This window comes from Euwallacea similis, chromosome 36 (assembly GCF_039881205.1).
Source record: "Euwallacea similis isolate ESF13 chromosome 36, ESF131.1, whole genome shotgun sequence".
Classification (NCBI taxonomy): Eukaryota; Metazoa; Arthropoda; class Insecta; order Coleoptera; family Curculionidae; genus Euwallacea; species Euwallacea similis.
In genome coordinates this window covers 799,162-816,433 of record NC_089644.1, presented here as the reverse complement: position 1 = coordinate 816,433, position 17,272 = coordinate 799,162, and the positions used below count along the sequence as shown (strand labels likewise).

The window sequence follows — 17,272 nt, the reverse complement described above, 5'->3', positions numbered from 1 at the left end:
TTCTGCATATTATTCGTCTTTTTTGTAAGTGCCGAGGGAGGAATATGCACCAGTACCCTTACACCGAATGAACCTAAACGCTCTGTTATATATTAAAAATATATATGTTTTGTCTGATGTTTTTTCTGATTTTTTCATTAAGTTGATTGACTGACTAGTTTAGTTTCAATTATACTTATTACACCTGAATACTTTAGCAAAACTCATCAATTACCCTGATCATAACAACTCTTAAAAATCTCAACAATATCTATTTTCGTATAAAAACTTTCTAATTCGCCTCTTAAAAAACATAGTAAAATCTTAACAATGCTCTCTTTCCCTCATCTTTCAGTTTATCCACTAGAGTGTCGTTGGCTTGGAAATTATTCCTATTTGTATGCACAGGGCCATTTCTTCTGCAGACATGGAAACTAATTGTGACATTTCTACTGGATTTGTATTTTTGGTAAACTTTTTGTGTTCTTTTTTATATTACACAGATTTCTTGTGATCATTCACACTAAACATGTGCTCATGCATAAATCAAAACCTGTCCTTCTAATTTCAATTATTCCTAATAATTTTTAATATTCTCCTATGGAAAAAAATCACAACTTGCAATTACCAAAGAGATTCTAACAACCTGTCAATATTTACTACATAGTAGGAGTATCAATAGAGGAAATATAAATTCTCCATAATTACCAATGAAGTCAAAGCATAAGTTTGCGTGTAATGTGAGTATTTTTGTTATATAAAGATGTGTTTGTCTCCATCTGCAGTTTGTATTGTTTTTATTAAAACATTATTTTTGTGCGCTTACAAATTGGCACGTGTCAGAATCAAAACCGTAGTAGCAAAGTGCGCGGTAAAGCTTTTTATTGTTCTTGCGCGCTTAAATATTTTACCGCTCAAAATTAAGCTTACAGAAGGCAGTAAAATTTACATTTTAACGCACACGTACTTGTAAGAAAAAGTTCTTTACAAGGTGATAGTTAACAACAGTATAACACAAAAAATCTACATTTTTTGAAAAAGATTGGTTGGATTAGTAAGTGAATTACTTATTGAGTACTTAATATAAATTGACTTTAAAAAAAAACGCAACACCAAGAAAAATACATCGTGCACGTTTGAAATTTTGGCACAACGTTGGGTTGAGTGATAGATAAAAACGATCAAAATATCAAAAAAACATTTTTATGAATAAGTACAAAAACTAATAATGGGTGGTATCTTACCTTAAATTAATATACTCCTATAAGCGACGTGACATGCTCAAAATTAAATTGTGAATATCTTCCCGTGATATTGTATCCCAGGCAATCTGTATCTAGTCGTAGAGTTCATTTATGATCTCTGGAAGACGAGCTAAACGTTGAAATATCCGACCCATTATATCCCATACCTGCTCTATTGAGCATAAATCTGGAGATCGAGCCGGTCAAAGCAAGATATTCAAATTTTCGGCTTCCAAATATTTCAAAATAACTTTGGCTACACGTGGTCGCGCGTTATCCTGTTGGAATGTGCTTCCAGGATGGTCGCACATGTATGGTATAAGAACCGGTTCTAAGACATTATTAATGTATCTTTGAGGATTTAAGCGACCACAAATGTAAAACAAGAGGAGATCGACTACCATACTGGATAACACCCCAAATCATGACACCTGGTATTAAACTAAAATGGTGCCTTTCCACAAAATCCAAATTTAATGGCTTTCCACTGCGCCTTATAACACGTAACCGTCCATTCGTACGTCATAAACAAAATCGACTCTCATCACTAAAGATGATCCTTCTCTACTCATCCACCTATTATACCGTCAGACGACACCACACCAGTCAGGCCACCCTGTGGTCTCGTCTTAATAAAAGCCGACGCATAAGACGATATGAAGTTAGTCCGAAACTTTGAATTCTATGATAAATCGTACTAAGGGAGACTCTTCGATCTGGTGTGGCTACCCAGTTAGCACCAAGAGATAGGATTGTTTCAAACGGGGCGCCTGTCGCTAAATGACGAAGTCATCGATCTTTTCGTTGGTTCGTCATTCTTAGGCGACCATTACCACAATTACCATTTACTAACCCTTCATTAGACCAATCTCTCCAAGCTCTGTTGATGCGTTTCGACCCAATCTTGACGAATAAATAAACCTGCTTAGTGCATGCCAACAATTCTTCCCCTTTCAAAGGAAGTTACTTGGCGGTATACTGCATTTTGGCGAACACGAGGCATTTTACACTATCAAACATTAAATCTGATATGAATAATAATATTTTTATCGCTATCTACCTCTAAAAAAAGTTGCGAAAAGAATGGTCGTCACAGATAAACAAGTAAAGAAAAACTTCATATCGCATTAAGATACAAACTCGAAATTTTAATCATTTCTTTCTCTTTACAAATCTAACATCATACCAAAATTTCAACTACATACGATGTGTTCTTCTTGGTGTTGCGGTTTTTTAAAAGTAAATGTATACAGGGTGTTAGTGAAATAACTTTCGTAAATTTAACCAGTGATTAAGAACATCATTTTGAACAAAAAAGTTCCTTACAACAGGGGTCGAAAACCTAATAGTTTTTTCAAAAAAAAATGTCAAAGTTGGTAACCGAAAAGCTATAATAAGGTTTAAAATTTGAATAAAATGTGGAAAAATGTACTTGACACATTTTGGTTGTTTGACGCGTAACAAAAAAACTTAAAATAATTCAACAATAACATTGCTAAAAGCAATTGAAAACTTAATTAATAACTTAAGCGGTAAAAAAAAACGTAAGTGGCAACGCCGCACTGAACGTGACCGAGGAAGAGAAGTTTATTTTCGTCAGGGTTGTTTTTTATGGCCCTTATGAGGGTCGCTCACCCACGTTGCGGGTGAAGTGATAAGGCATTGGAATGCGCAGTAAACAGATTGACTTAGTACCTCAATAGTACATGAGTTATGTAACCATCTGCACTTTATCCCATTTTATGTGACATATGATCCTGGGCAAACATGCCTGGCGCCATGGACATGTGGAACCCATTAGTGACCATCAAGAAGAGACAAAAGACAAAAACCTCCCTTATTTTTCAAATTTGTCATGGACTGTATGTCCTTCCATACTTTTAATATTTTAGTGTGATTTCGGTCTCGCTAAATGCATCTTCTGTCGGTACACGCAACAAATTATCCGCAAAGTTAATTTGGGCGAGCTTTAAGTGATTTTATCCCTACTTATTAATAGTACCTACGTGACAATGTATTCTGTACGCGAGTATCATGACATGCTTTTGATCTATGTAGAGGAATTACAAAATTCTGAAAAAGTTCGGCGCATTTACTACGGTAATCGTTATCCAGAAAGAAAACTTCCAGCTCGACAAACATTATGCGAGTTTCCCAAAATCTTCTGGATACAGGGAGTATTGTTTCTTTATATCAAGAACACGAGGTCGACAGAGAAAAGTTGGTTCTGAAGCCGAAAAACAAATTTTAAATCTTGTTCAAGAGTTCAACAAGGAGACCCGGAGTAGAGCATGCATGGACTCAGATGGTGAACATTTAGAACATGTAATGTACCAAAAACAATAATAAATTTGTGTTTTTGAATGTGATGTGAGTGGTGTAAAATGTGTAATGTGTCATGTTAAGTTAATTAAAGATGATAACAATAATTTCAAGGTAAATGGCTTTTCAAAATAATAAAATAAGAATCATACAATTTTTAAATTCCATGAATTTAGGACATTTTATTAATTATGTACTGTAAAATCTATCAGACCCAAAAAAAACGTGTAAAAAGCAAACCCACTTCATGCGGCTACTTAGGTAGGTGTGAAAATGAAATAAATACTAGGCGACGTTGCCAATTTTCAGAAAATGTTTTTTTGATTTTCCAGGGAAATGGTTGTATTTACGACCCCTGTTGTAAGGAACTTTTTTGTTCAAAATTATGTTCTTAATCACTGGTTAAATTTACGAAAGTTATTTCACTAACACCCTGTATAAATAAGTAATAAATAAGATAATATGCAGGCTGTCCGGGTTAAGAACTTACTACCCTTATAAAATCTTTATTTCTTGGCCGATTTTAACACTTTTTTTGTTAATTAGATATTCAAAATACTAATAATTGTCCAGTGAGTACGATGACTCTTGGCCCACTGCCTGTATTTTTACAGGATCAAGTTTTAAAAAGTACTATTAGCGTTTTCTTAAGAGAAAAATGAAAATAGATTCTCAAATAAAATTACTTAAAACCCACCTGTGCCGATTTTCATTTTTTGCTATACAGAATGTTCGAAGAAATCAATAAAATATTTTGAAAAAAAGTGGTAAGAAATCTTTTAAATCAAAATTTCTTATATACTTTCTTGTATACTTGAAGCTGGAGATCAAAATTTAAGAATGAAGTTCTGTTTATGACTGCAGAGTATGTATCAAAAAATCTTAACTTTTTAAAACACATATGATACACCGATGAAGCTATGATTATGACAAATGGTGTAGTGTCGGCACAAAATAGTAAAACATGGTGTGATTATAACCCGAATTGGATAATCAAATGTAAATGACAATACTTTTCAAGAGTAAACGTTTACTGTGGTATGATAAATCAAAAAATTATTGGCCCATATTTTTTCAATGAAAGTTTGAATGCTGTTCGTTTTCTGAGCTTTCTACAAAATGAGTTTAATGACGCACTTGAGCTTGCGCTTGATTATCGCTATAGTTTATATTTCCAACTTGATAGAGCGCTCATTCATAATGCAGTCAATGTGAGAAATTGATTAAATTATTTATTTTTTAATGTTTAAGAACAGTGTTCTCCTTGTTGTTGCTTTTAGGAGGAATCCGTTCTCTGTTTTGACGACAACGTCTTTATGGTTCTTGTGTTGTTCATATATAAATGCCAATCGTAATCTTGATGTTTCAATGATTATAGTTAGTAGAAACATGTGGTGAAAGTGTGATGTTGTTGGTGTATTCCTATTGACCTTTTGTTAAGTAATATTGGACATATTTGCTTGCATTTCGTTTGTTAAATTGTCCATTGGGTTGACTGCTGCTTTTTTTGCGGGGTTCATTGCTGGTGTTGAAGCGCTGCATGGTGATGCTTCAGATGTCTCTCTTTTTTTTTAACTTTAGCTTCTTGAAGCCTCGAGATGAATCGGACTCTGAGCCTCAGGATCTATTTTGATCCTAGTTTACGACGTTTTATCTCCAACTTCAATATTATTGGAAATTTGTAAATACTTGGAATAGTCTATGTTAATTAGATGAAGGCTAAAAAAAACTAATTTATTCTTCCACATACGCCCTATCGCTAATACTAATATTTAATCCAAAAAACTGTTTTGCCCTAATTAATAATTTATTATTCTAGATTAAAATGAAATTAACATTAATTTATTGCAACAAGGTTAGTTTTTAGTATTTAAACAGTTCAAAGTTCTTTAATACTAGTAATACATTTTTTCTTAAACGCCCTGCAGCAGCAGATAAATGAAAATCGGTACGGGTGAAGTCTTAATAGTACTTTTTGAAATTTGGTCTCATAAAAATACATGCAGTTGGCCATGACTGTGGGTGAAGAGTCGTCGTACCCAGTAGATAAATGTGAATTTTGAATATTTAATTAAGAAGAAAAAAACGTTAAAAAGGGCCAAGAAATAAAGATTTTACAAGTGTGGTAAATCCTTAACCCTTAACACTGTGTATAAATATGTAAAGAAATATTGATTACTTAATTTATTCTTAAAATCAATCATTGAGCAGTCATATAATTATTGTATGATTGATGATTCATTTATCAAGTATTTGAGAAATCTCTGAGACGACGAAAATTGTCCTAGAACTTAATTACAGAAAATAAGGCGCACATTTCACAGATCTTTCTCCGAGCTTAATACTTACTCTAAAATTGCCATTCCACGCCTGCACACAATAAACAAACATAGCTGAATGAAATGTTTGTTATTCTAAATACCACATGCAAAACTAAGTTGAGTCCTATCGAAATAAAAGCTCATTATTAATGTAACGATCAATTCCCAAATGGATAGTGCCCTTATTTCACCCGTAAACTCTTTGAAAGCTCCAGATAATACTTTTATGGTGTTTTATTGGCGTCCAAAGCAGGACGAGGAGATTATTAAAAGGACTTTTAAACCTCCGGCGATCGAACCTCACAAACGAAAAACAATCTGAATTTTAGATGAGGGTTTATACGAGCGACGAAGTGTTAAATTGAGCATTAACCGACTTCTTTTTATGCATGAAAAAAGATGTGTTAAATGCGCAGATATACCTAGGGAAAATTTTGAGATAGTGGAATAAGGAAGTAATTAAATTCCTAATTTGGGTCCACCTGGCTTAAATATTAAATATCTCAAATAGATGAGCACAGTTGCATGCCATTGTGTAACTAACGCCCCAGGGAATAACAGAGCAGGTAACCTTTTTGAAATGGAAGCTTTTCATTAATATAAAATAAGCTGTGTATATACAATGGAAACATGGAAACTAATGATGATTACACATTGAACGACATAGCTATCCGACAAAATGGGCGAACCGATAAATTGAGAAGCCACTGATCGATATTTTCAGAGCGAAACTTATCAGAGTGATAAGTTTGATTGAATGAACGTTACTAGTTCGGTCTGTTGCGGATATTTTCGTGTTCGGTAATAAAAATAAAAACATTCTTGATTAGAAACACTTACAAATTGTCGTAAAACTCAACGGAAATTAAATGCATAAGAAAACCTGTTATTTGTAACAATCTCGTTATTCTCCAGGTAGCTGTATTTACCCAGAAATTTAATATCTGAGTGCCTACTTCATCATTCCAATTTCTCAGCTAAAAAAATAAATAAAATAACATACACACCAGGCGTAATCAATCAATTGCTCAGCTGCTTCTCTTCAGTTTAAGTGCAATCGATCACCGGCATCGGCCAGACAAATGTCTTTAAAAGCTCTTTTTCCAACCAGAAAAAAAGAAAAATATCCTCACATTGGTATTCAGCCTCAAATCCCTTGTTATACCTGACTTTCAATCAAATTGCTGCCCTTTTACTGAAATATGATTTGTCTTTTTGGGAGTTTGATATGGGAATCTTTCTTATTTGGGACGTGTATCGGTCCAGAATTCGGTTATAAATTTATAACTCAGTAGTTTCATGGGGAAATTTAGTACAAAATTTTGCTTTCTGGACAGTTTTAATAATCAAATTTGAAATATTTCACATGCAAATTTTATGTCATGAACAAGTCTTTAAATTTTTATAAATTTTTAATCCGTATACATACAATATATGTCTAAAGTGAACCGAAATTTTAATAATGCGAATTATGCCAACTGTCGACATAGCAACGATGCCCCTTGTGAAATTTCAAACTGAATATTTTATGATATATCATCGCCTCGACACGTCGATTCTCCGGTGTCCAGTTATTGCACCAGCTGCCGAAAGTACTCAGATTAAATGCTAATTATTAATCGCATTTGATTGCATTTGACTTTAAATATGTATTAAAGGTCTATGTGAAAAGCTGGACAGCGTCATGAAAGCTTTTGGCTGTTTTCTAGGAAATTCGAATTCAAATCGATTAATTCCGCTAAAGTATATTAAAAGTCTGTTAAAAGTAGTTACCTTTTTATTAATTATAAGGATGTCCCTCACATCTGTTAAACTTTAATATTTTATTTAAAAGCAAATTGAGGGAACGGAAATGCAGATGCCGCTTTAACAATTCCAAATAAAATCAATTCAGTTTACACGATCCAGATTGCGTGGTCAGATTTTGTTATACTGGTATCCGGGAAAGTAATTATTATCATTTGCGCTGCATGTTTATTTTAATGTGACATGTAAAATACCAACAACCTATGTTGTTATACATATGTAGTGAGTGCTAGTTATAAATGAGAAACTGTATATATCTAGAAATTTATTTCAATTTAATTAAAATTAATACGGTTAAAATTCTCACATGAAAATTAGGAAGTCGAGTATAAAAAATGAAAAGAAGGGTGGTAACTTTAATCATGGACAGAATTGTTTTCACTGAAACTAATTATTAGGTCGTGTAGTATGAAATGAGTAGATTCTCGAAATGCCACATTCAACTGCGAATAACTTCACTCTAAATCTATATTTGGACTTGACTTTTTTATGTGGAAAAGGCACATTCTTCCTCTTTCGATCAGAGTTTAAAGCGTTAAAAATTATTGGAAACTTTTATTTTTATAAACATTTTTGTGCAGCCATGCAAAATAGTGAAATTCGTGTGTTAATGAAATATGAGTTCCACCGTGGAACCACAACAGCTCAGACGGCTCGCAATATTAATGATGTGTTTGGTACTGAAGTCACTTCACAGCAAACAGTATCTCGTTGGTTCATGAAATTTCGTTCTGGCAATTTTGACCTGAACTAACCTGAACAAATGAACCACGTGGACGACCTGAAACTCAAGTGGATAACGATTATCTGAAAGCCGTGGTGGAAGCGAATCCACGTCAAAGTGCAAGCGAATTATCGTTTATATTCAGTGTAACCAAAAAAACAATATTGACTCATTTGGCTGAAATTGGTAAGGTGAAAAAGCTGGACAAGTGGGTACCGCATGAGTTGAGCGACATACAGAAAGAACGACGTCTCGAAGCTTGTTCTTTGTTGTGCCGGTATAATAACGATCCATTTTTCAATCGGATTGTTACTTGTGATGAGAAATGGATCCTATATGACAATACCAGACGTTCATCGCAGTGGTTGGATCAAGATGAACCACCAAAACATTGTGCGAAAAAAAATCTTCATCAAAAGAAGCTTATGGTGTCCGTTTGGTGGTCCAACGCAGGTGTCATCCATCACAGCTTCATGAAACCTGGTGAATCGATTACGGCTGATGTCTACTTCCGACAACTGACCGAAATGATGAGGCAACTGACGATTAAGCAGCCAAGATTAGTCAATCGAAGCGCACCGCTATTGTTGCACGACAACGCTCGGCCACACACCGCACAAGTCACCTTGGCCAAGCTACAAGAGTTGGAATTGGAAACTCTTCGTCATCCACCGTATTCACCCGACTTAGCACCCACTGATTACCACTTCTTTCAAAATTTGGATAACTTCTTGGTAGGGAAAACATTCAACTCCGACGAGGCTGTCAAAGCTGCCTTCCAAGAGTTTATCGACTCCCGGCCTGCAGGCTTTTACAGCAGGGGACTCAATCAACTTCCCGTTAAATGGCAGAAGTGTATTGATAATGGTGGTGCATATTTCGATTGACAATAAAAACATTTCATATGAGAAAAAAATGACTAAAGTTTCAATTCAATTCTATTCATTTCATACTACACGACCTATATTTGTATTCCATAAAGATAATGTGTAAGAAGGAATTATCTGAATTTCACACAACGTGAAAGGTATTGTGGAATTGCGGTGATTTATTTGATTTAAACTCAGTATCCTTATGGAATCCTTATGTAATTCTTCTCACTCAAACCAATTATTTGGATTTCATAAGAATAATGTGTGAGGAGGAATTTACCTCGATTTCACACGAGAGGTGGTGTGAAATTAAGGTGACTTATTCGTTTTAGACACAGTATCCTTATGACAAAATCTCCAATCTTTTTCACTCAAACAAATTATTGGTGTCCCACCAAGGATAATGTGTGAGGAGGAATTTACCTCAATTTCATACAAAAAATAGCTTTTTGTCAAATCGCCTTCCTACAAGTATAAGCAAATGTTTATTATCAGTTTTTGAAATAAATATGAGATAATTTAAAGGAGAGGGACGTTCGTTCCTCACAAAATAATCATGTATCTGTTTATCTATCATCACTTTATATGACAAAATCATACCCACTAGCAAGGAAACTCCAACTTAAAATTCTGTGTTCGGATTTTAACAGAGCGTAAAGCCGAAATAAATATGCAGCAGAAACAACCATTACTTGTGACGTCTGCTATAGAACTAAATCTGAGATCACAATTGGGCCGATGTAAATTTCATTCTCTGCATAATGGAATTGCTTTTGAATAGTAATGGAGATTTTCTTTTATGTTCGGGATATCTACGTAGACTAGACTGTTATCCTGGTACATCGACGCGCGTACAATTTAGGTTACTCAAAAAATTCAAAAGTATTACCTGACAAACACAAGACAAAGTACAAAAAGCACTGGAGTACAACAATACACAATGCGTTACAAAAACAACATAAAGCGGACAAACACAGACACAAACACAAAAGGACTACACACACAAGCACCCACTAACTGCTTACCGGGTGATATTGTGCATTAAAGATTGTTCAAATTCCAATTACGAGGAGTGTTATCCTTATCTTGTGTTATGACTTATTGGATATGAAGATTTTCAACATGTTTTCTGCGGATGTGAGTCAATTTGACTTCAATAAACTGTTAATTTAGTAATTTGAACAGTATTTTAATCCAAGAAATGAATCTCACACAAAATCGTATTGGTCAAAATTGAATTAATTAGTTGTTGAATTTGTCTTGAGCTAATATTTTGGAATTTGCAACACATTATGCATAAAAAAGAGAAATTTAGAGTAGGAAAAACATGCAAAATTACTAACCTAACACAAATGTGTGAATGAATAGACTAAATAATACGATCCCAGTTTAAAATAATAAAATTAACAACGAACACAAACAGAAAAAAGGCAAAAACCAGTGAAATAGTGAACACTGGGAGAATTTACTCTCACTCCGATATGATTATTAAAAGTGTTCGATATTATTTTATCGTCAAGCGGCATAATATACCGAGTTGCAGATAAGAACTGTGTTATGACCTATCGATCTGTAGGATTATTAAGTCGGGAAATATTTTAAGCGGGGAATAAAATTCTAAAGGCTTTTTTCAATCTCTGTAAAAAAAGTAATTAAGTTTCGGAAACGTGGGATCAGACTTTTAATTTCTTTTCAATCATGGAAATTGCTTCCTTGTTTCTATTCTCGATTGGAATTATATCGTGCCGTTGACCTAGTGCTACTAACTGCAGTCTTCAAAGACAGCTTCCACGGAAAGCATATTTTTATTTTTCCCATTACACTTTGTAATCGGATTTTTTTATTCTTATTTGTAATACGAAGCAAATGAATTGGAAATTAACTTTTTTACCTGATTTGGATATATCAAATTGTGATTAACCTGACATCGTTTTAGGTAAATACAAGCTGAGATACAGGAATGAGACGTGGCCAAAACCAATTCCAAGAGAGTTTCTAATTCTTCCTTCAGCACAGCCAAAATGTATAGGAAACTCTTTGCAAAACAAGTTTCCAGGACGGAAACATTCATATCAAAAGGTGAATTTAGAAAGAGTTGAATTTATGGTCTTATTAACCCTTATAACTCTCAAAAATTTTAAAAAAGGCATAGGGATTTCTATATGTAAACTTAAACACAATACGTCGCATATTCTGAACATAGTATAGTATGCTGATTGTTTGTGGATAGGGGGTTCGTTCCTTGATTGGCGCGAGTGACCTCCCTCGTGAATATTGTACGTGATTGCGGGACTCGCGGGTAGTGAAACTCGTGAACACTTTAGCTAAACGTTTACTGCACTAATTACGTTAATACAATACATGATAAAGCATTAAGACAACAAATGTACGTTTACGCCCGGAGTGTTACAAATCGGAAACAGGACGCGACAGCGTTGACGGCAATGAGGTACCGATGCGAGAGTGATGTGAAGAGAGCAAATTTCGCGAGCCGAAGTTCTTAAGTACTACCCCTAAAAGGCCACCCTCATAGGCGTACCCCTGATGGGAAAGGGCAGTTGTCGGCTTCTTGGCTATCTATCACGTTAACGAGTAACGTCTCGGTGAATAGCCGATGGGAGCTTTATTGAGGATGCCGATTGAGCGGTGTGTTAATTAGATCTAAGTTCTGGGTCCGACAAAGGTCACCATCGAAATTCTTGATCTCGAGGCAGCTACATCTGGAGATAGCGGGCACAAATGGTTGAGAATTCCGATCATAAACCTCCCAGAGCGGCGAGCAACGGTTGAAAAACCTCAGTAGTCGCCAAACGCCATGTCCCCCGATCACAACATACATAGGCGTAACACCAAGGCGGATAATACGTCGATACATACTACATTTGACTTAACATCGATATTCCATATTTGATACAAAAAAACTTTGCCAACTGCTATTTGTCGCAAATGGACAACTTTCAATTTTTATTGTGGAAATACCTTACGTACAGACGATTTGTGTCAAATGATTGATATAAAAAATATGAATGGTCTAGAGACACGTGGGAATATGACTCCCGGAAAATACAACAAAGCCGTTCTTGATCTGCCGTTCCTGAATTTTGTCTTGAGAGGTCTTGCTTCCTGTGCTGTTGCTCCTTTCTTTCCTCGCATTGTTCCCTTTAAATCCCCCTCAAATCGGCTTCCCAAATTTCCTCCTCCTCATCCATTTCTATTCCTGTTTCTGGTACAACACTCGATTGTCTTTTTTCTGGGGATCTTTTTCCGAAACGCCGTCCTGGATGCTTTTCCGCATCTCTATTTTCTTTCCGAGGATCTTCTCGAGCCCCTCCACTACGAAATCTCATTTCTAATTTGAGACAGAACATGAAATATCAATAGAGTGTCTTAAATATTAATGAGAAAAACTGAAATATTGAAAAGACCCGAAATATCAGGAGAGATATTTGGTTAACTCAGAGATGGGGTTAGTTTAGGTTAATTCAGGTAAGTTTACGACCTCAAGGACCGGTCAAATTATTTGTGACTATAGTTTACGTTCGGAGGTACGTGGGAGCACTCATCTCTATTGGAGATTGACCGTGTGAATTTCTAAATTCTGTATGAAGCATAGACTTTTTGCATTATTTGTCGCCAAAATATTTTCTAGGAATTAATGTAGATTTATATGCATACGAGAACGCAGCATGTATACCCAGCGACAAAAGTTCAGGGGCAAAACAATTTAACCTTTTAATTTTAACTCACTATTTAGATTTGTTCTAATCTGCATAGGTATTGCAAGTAAACCACATCGTCCACAAATTACATTAAGACAATGTGACATTTCATTACGGGACCCTAAATCACCGATATTGAACACTAATGTTCTCGGCTAATTGATATAATTAGTTAGACACAATCGGGGCACACTGTTTAGGTGATGTACAATAATAAGATATCAGATTATTGTACTAACTTACCGGCACAATATATACACGAAATGCTTGTACACATCCACCGAAGACTGCTTTGGGTTTAATGCTCTAATCGGATATCGATGTTTGATAAGCGGTTCTTCATTGAGAAATTTGCAATTAAGATTTTGAAGGATAATTTGCAACTTACATAGTTTTAAGTTTAAAAATGCAACTTGGCTTTAGTCCGATCCTTATATGAGTGTAGGATTTTTCTTAGTTGTTGTTTAGAGTTTTATAATTATAGTCCGGGTGGATTTTAGTCAAGGAATATAATAGTTATACTTATACTTATAAGGTAACACTAATGACTAAAGCGACTTCGCAAAGATAGATCGCGTCTCGATCTGCCACGATAAGAAGGAACTTCTTCCCGATTTTTCGCGTTTTTTGGCCGTCGTTCTTACCTTCTTATCGCGTCTCGATCTGATCTCTCCCTCCTCTTACTCATTGTTTGTTGTGCTTTTCCGCTTCACAAAAGACCATCCGTCAGCAAAAGTTTAAAAATAATATCTACAAGCCATGTACAGGGTGGTTTAAAACGACTAACGGATTCCACACGAATGATAATTGGATGATTAGGCTAAACCATCTAAACCAACTTGACCTCATCATTGTTATGGTAAGAAATCAGCGAACTGATTTTTTTCATATCGATATCATTCTGCCACTACCTTTAAATTGTAAATTTAATTCTGTCTTTCTGACAAAGTGAAAATGATCTACTGATGAGTCAAAGATCATTAGCAAAAAAATTATATTTTTTGATGGAAATATCAAATTCATCGTCCTACATTTATTCACTGTTGGAGCATTGCAGAAAGAGAATAAATCAAATACATGGGCATCATACTCATAAAAATTGTGTATATAGCGAAACGTTGAATGCATTTTTCCGCTACATTTACCAGGTCGCATTATATTTACCGTATTCTACGAGTGCCTCCTCTTTGCTTTGAGTTAGGGCAACTTAAAGTTAATATGCCGGAAATTCGAGAATAGAATATGTGTGTATCTCACGTGTGTTCATCCTTGCAAGAACACATTTTAAGGTCACTTAAGGTATTTTTTTCTGCTCACATGCTGGCAGAATTCCCTGCTGAATGCGATGGTTTAATAACAGATTAAACTTTAGCGAAGTCAGTTCTGCAGCACCACACTAAGGGCATTATAGTTTAGAAGCACCTGATTTTAATAATTCGCATTCGGTCGTTGTTTAGCATATAAATTATTTCGTTATCCTTTGTTTCAGATGTTAGACAGGTATGTTAACTAATCCTTTGTATATTGTTGCTACCGACCCTTTGTTCTCTCTGTATTGCCCGACCGAAACGAATAAATTCGTTTTATGCTTGGTTTCAAACCGTCTAAATGTTCGCGGGTGATTTATGAATTTTTGTGATTTTGGGGGAAAAAAATCGTACCTGATTTTTGATAAATGGGCGTCTACGAGCATTATTTCAATTTAATGCGTTAGCTACCTACTGTGTGAAGAGATTTTAGTGGCCTGCTCTCACACCTATCAAACTGATAGTTATCAAGTAATCATATGATTAAATTTTGAAAAGTTAGCAAATATTTCAAAAACTGTAGGAGTTTCTTCTGACCTTATTTTACTTGAAGGAAATCTCTCTTATCATGTACCGATCAAGGCAAAGTTCGGACCATGGGAAAAACCAAAAGAGGCTAGAAATTAATCACTATTACTGTCCATTAGGAAGAATAGAGGTTCAACGCAAATTTGCCAGCAGTTCACATCAATCTGAGTGATATCTAAATATGGATCCAATCCTAACTCGTTTATAGTGCTTTCAAACACTGATTGTGTTGTTATGCTTTGCGAAAACTGATGTGCCAAACACTTACATTACCAAATACCTACATTAAAACTAGGCGCTCAGAACTTCTAATGGAATCTTAAGTGAAATGCCTGGAATATAAGTAGGAAATGTTTGTTTAGCATCAGCTAACATTAACATAGGTATCATTGAATTACTACCTCGCGTACATAAACCACGATATTCCAATGACATCATATTCCTTCAAGCTCTTAGCGTCGCCTTAAATAAAATTCTAAAATGTTTAATTACCGGTTAATTAAAAAGTACTTTAATGTAGCCCAAAATTAACGAACAGTCCCGGGCCGGTGCAGGTTTGTAAGGAATCCCGAGATTTTTAGTGGGAAAGACTCTCTGGTGAATTCTCCATTAACCGGCCGCCAAACAAGTCGGGTGTCTTTTTAAAGATCTCCCTCGTGAAAAAAGGGCCCATATTAAGACCATTTTCACTACATTTACACTGTTAAGAGCCATTGATTCAGGTTAGTTCAGGTTAAATTACTTAAACCACCCCGATAGCATCACCAATAGGATACGAATTTGTTTCACTTTTTTGAGCTATAGTTTTTCCAAAAGGACCGCTCCGAATTTATTAATCCTTTCGGTGCTTGAGAGACTGTTTCCTTCTTATCCTCGTGAATGAAATATTATTTTCCTACGAGAGTGCGGTAAACTGACTTTACCGTACTTATTTGCGAGCTGAAACTAGCACTTTATCACACTTGCGCAGTGGCCTTACGTGCGAGAAATGATATTTTTCGCTCGCTGATTGCTGTTCAAGCGGCTGCTGAGGTCAATGTATATAGTAATAAAGTAAATAACAGACGTAATTAACAATTTGCTTGCTTATTCTTATTGTGAAAATAGAAGAGACTCAGATGGAGCATTGAACTACTCAACGAGTGTCATATGATGAATCCAAATTTAGTTGCGAAGTTTATTGTAGTTATAGTTATTAGTATTCTAGTTATAGTTAGTTCTGGGCCCTGATTCTATAGGGACACGGGAGCGCGAGAATGAACATTTTCGGCCAATCAGCGTTTGATTCTCACTTTCATACGTCCCTATAGAATCATGGCTCAAGCTAGTCCAGACTTTACGTTTTATTCACTATGCTGGCCAACTGAACAGAAATCTTTAGTAATCCCTAAAGTTTATATCACCTTCGACATAGGCAGTGAACAATGTCCTAAGTATTTTGTCCGTTTAAATATTAGTAACATAACAAGAATGTTCACTAATCAATGTTCCCTTTTTATCCGCGTTCTTTGAATTATTCAGAAGCCAGCAAGGAAGGCCTTTGCGTGTTGTCCGAACAAAGTCACGAGCTAAATGATATAAGGATTCTTTTCCTGTAGGTAGTAATTTTTCTTCTTTATTTAGACAGTCTCCTTGGCTAATAAATTAAACATTAATGTAATTTATAGATTCTTTCGTATAAAATGAGTTGATTTAAGTCTGGTTTTGCAGGTCGCAGTTGCATTGCAATCAAATATTGTCACTATTGTCGGCACCCCGGTGAACATTTAAATTAATGTTACCATTCTAGCCCTTTAGCAACATTACATAACCCCCATTGGCCTTATAATGGAGTAGATTTATGGGATATCGATGTAAATGGTAATTGGATTAGTGACATATAAATCCAGGCACGATATGTTATTATTGTTTTAACGCCAATGCGCATAATTTCGGCCGAGTCTGACGCATCACCCCACTGGCGACAAATTAAGGTGTCTTATCGATCTCAATTTTCCAATCACGGACAAATATCTTCATTATACTTGGTCGTCTTGTGGGAAATAGAGTGGAAATAGGTAGAAAATGGAAAGTCATCTAGCTTAATTCCAACGAACGGATTTCCCCGGGCCGCTCTAATTGAACTTCGGTGAAGTCGGTTTTTGCTCGTATAAAACTTCGATTGGCTTTTGAGATTATGCTTGGTTTGATAGACGTCGCATTTTCTTTAAAAAATACCACGCGTGTATGTGGGCGCTTGAAAAACCTCTGAATGATACCTTTTTAAGAAGGCACACCATAGTTATAAAATTTAGGGAACAAGGCCATCTTAATGACGATTCTCGCTGGGACAGGCAAATAAAAAACCCATCTGGGCGTTTGCACCAGTGCAAAAAGTGCAGCCGAGTTGCGAAAGTTTCCGGTGTACTTGGCCGGGCATTATCCGGGAGTCAATCGAAGTTTTATACGGG

At 35.5% G+C, this 17,272-nt stretch overlaps 1 protein-coding gene and 1 pseudogene across 1 annotated transcript in view; one reads left to right on the top strand and one right to left on the bottom strand.

Moving 5' to 3' along the window:
- bru1 (bruno 1) overlaps window positions 1-10,234 on the bottom strand; it is a 247,314-nt gene extending 237,080 nt beyond the window's left edge. The window contains exon 1 of the mRNA XM_066404802.1: window positions 10,158-10,234. The gene's annotated coding sequence lies outside the window, so the exon portion shown is untranslated. The remainder of the gene's footprint in view (window positions 1-10,157) is intronic.
- Window positions 8,072-9,283, top strand: LOC136418636 (histone-lysine N-methyltransferase SETMAR-like; annotated as a pseudogene).
- Window positions 10,235-17,272: the final 7,038 nt, after the last annotated feature.